This window comes from Apium graveolens, chromosome 1, assembly GCF_009905375.1.
Source record: "Apium graveolens cultivar Ventura chromosome 1, ASM990537v1, whole genome shotgun sequence".
NCBI classification, from domain to species: Eukaryota; Viridiplantae; Streptophyta; class Magnoliopsida; order Apiales; family Apiaceae; genus Apium; species Apium graveolens.
Window position 1 is genome coordinate 14,623,451 of NC_133647.1, and position 3,263 is coordinate 14,626,713.

Consider the following 3,263-nt stretch of genomic DNA (forward strand, 5'->3'; position numbering starts at 1 on the left):
CTTAGATAAGGTTGAACTTCAGGAGAGTTTAAAAGAACATATTCTTCCGCTAACTCTCGTTCATCATCACTCATGTATCGAGTTCCTTCATTTCCAAGAGATTGAATTGGATATTTGAACACTTCTAAATTCTCAGAATTTTGCACATCAAAGAAAACCACGTTACGACGTACCTTATTATGGATCGTGTTAGAGGCAAAATAAAAGGAACAAATATTAAGAATCTCATCCTCCATATATCGTTCAGCAATTGACCCATCAACCCTTGCTTTATTACCGACTTTTTCTTTTAGTTTTCCCAACAAACGCTCAATCGGATACATCCAATGCCAATAAGCAGGTCCAGCAAGTCTAATTTCTTTGGCTAAATATACAACCAAGTGTTCCATCGAATCAAACCAACTTTGAGGAAAAATTGTTTCCAGCAAACACAACGCTTTGATAACCGATTTTTCCATTATTTCCAAGTCGGTTTTTGTAATCACGGATGAACATAAATCTTGGAAAAAGTTAGAAATTATCGTGATTGCATCAACAATAGGCGCCAGTAGAAGTTCACGAATTGCGAGAGGCAATATTTTTTGAAGAAAAATGTGACAATCGTGCGATTTGAATCCGTAAAATATACACTCCTCAACATTGCAACAACGTGATATATTTGAGGAATAACCATCCGGAAGTTTTAGTGAACTAATCCATTCATACAAAATTTTCCGTTGTTTTCTAGTAAGGGAATAAGGTGCTTTAGGTGACTTTCCTTTCTCATCGATCCACAAATATGGTAACACCCCGTATCCGACACTCCCTGCCTTCGAATTAGTCTTTCCGGGTGGTGGAAAAACTAATCCATCAAGTAATTCCTTAACACCCTCATCGGACAAATGACCACGAAACAATCTTCTTTCTTCGTTATTAAACAAATTACTTTTTTAACGGAGTGGATTATTTGATTCAAGGAATATTCGGTTTGTGCCATAGAAACTACATTTTCCATAATATTTTAATTGAAACCCTTGCAAGCTTCCAAGACACACTTGACATTCTATTATTCCTTTGCCCGACCACCCACTTATCATACTCATAGCAGGATAATCACTAATTGTCCACATAATAGCCGCTCTCATTATAAAATTTTGTTTCAAAGATTGGTCGTATGTCTTCACTCCCGTATTCCACAATATCATCAATTCATCGATAAGAGGCCTTAGACAAACGTTAATATCTTTTCCAATACTATTTGGACCCGAAACTATATCGGCCATAAAAATATAAGGCTTTTTCATACACATCGATGGTGGAAGATTATAGACAACCATCACCACGGGCTACACACTATATGTTTTTTTCCCAGTAGGGCCAAAAGGGTTGAAACCATCGGTCGCAAGACCGAGCCTTATGTTACGAATCTCTTTAGCAAATGAAGGATACCGACGGTCAAAATTTTTTCACTCTTCTCCATCCGCGGGATGACTTATTTCTCCATCTTTCACATCTCTATTTTTGTACCATCTCATGTGATTGGATGTATGTCCCGGCATATATAAGCGTTGTAATCGAGGGATCAAAGGAAAGTGTCTTAAGATTTTTTTTGCTATTTTTTTACCATCTTTCCTAGAAACATCCCGATAACGATCTTCACCACATATATCACTCACAACTTTATCCTTGTCATCTCCATAAAATAACATACAATCATTCTCACATAAATCAATTTTTTCATATTCAACCCTCAAATCCTTCATAATTTTTTTCATTGCATAATAATTTTCGGGTAATGTATGTTTTTTGGTAACACATCCGTAAGAAGTTTAAGCAAACCATCAAAAGCTTTATTACTACAATGCGAGTTATTTTTGAATTCCAATAATTTGGTGGTAAAGCTTAATCTTATGTACTTTGTATTACCGGGATAAATAGGTGCTCCATTTTCAACAATAACCTCGTACAATTTTTTAGCACTATCATTTGGAGATTCTTCTACATTCATAGTTCCCGTATCCGTAGTTTTATAAAATTGATAATTTTCACCGGCTAAATCATGTAACATCGCATTCAAATCTACCGGTTCTTCTACTCTCGAAGGTTCCCGAACACAATAACGGTGATGTGATGTTCGACTACGTTTTCTTCCTATTTTTTCACCGTGCGACGTCCACACGGTATAACCCTCAAGCATCCCTTTCGCGAGCAAATAAAATCTAACATCATCAATCTTTAACAAATTCAAATTTTTACAACGTTTACACAGACACTTCATTGTACCATCTTCCATTCCATTTTCGCTAGCAAATTTTAAAAAAATTTCTACGTTAATTCTATATTCCGGGGACAATGAAATTTTATCGCTTTACAATTGATTACCAATCCAACTTCGATCAATGGTTTTCATCTACAATAATATTTTTTAAAATTAAAAAGAAAACATTTTTAACAAATAATTTATCATTAATCTCATATTTATTCATGTATTTCATAAAACACACAAACACACACTATAATCATAATAAATGAAACTAACTTACAAATTATCTACTATCAAACTTCAATTCTCACAACAAATATTATATAAAAAAATAAAAATATTAAATACATACAACAACATTTAATACATACACCACCAACATAAACACACACACACACATAATAATTACAAAATATGGAAAAAACTTACAATTTTCGAAAACTCCTCCACTTCAATCCTCAATCACTTGTGTCTTTTTAATTTTTTGCTCAAAATCAAGAAATGAGGGATATAACAAAAAATTAAAAAAAATACATTAAAACCGACCGTCAGCGGTCGGTTTTAGGCAGAAGAATAAAATGATACCGTTTTCACTGTAACAGGTACATTTTTGTACTTTAAATTAATTTTTTATTATTATACAAAACCAACCACAGGGTATGGTCGGTTTTAACCTGTAAAATTTGTGAATATAACTGACCACATGTAGGTGGTCGGTTTTAAAAGTAACACATCAGCAAAACGGTGTCATTTTTTGTACATAAAACCGACCATCCACTGGTGGTCGGTTTTATGTGTGCCACGTAATCGATACGGTGTCGTTTAGTTGACTTTTAACCGACCAACAATGTCGGTCGGTTTTAAGGTGACCAAATTGACGTCGGTCGGTTATGTCCGGTCGATTTTACTCTATTTTCTTGTAGTGACTCCAACCACTCACGACAACGCACTACTTCTTAGAATTTGTGTACATTGATAGTTAGAACCAGAGTATGTATCCGATTTAATCTATGTTTGTTCA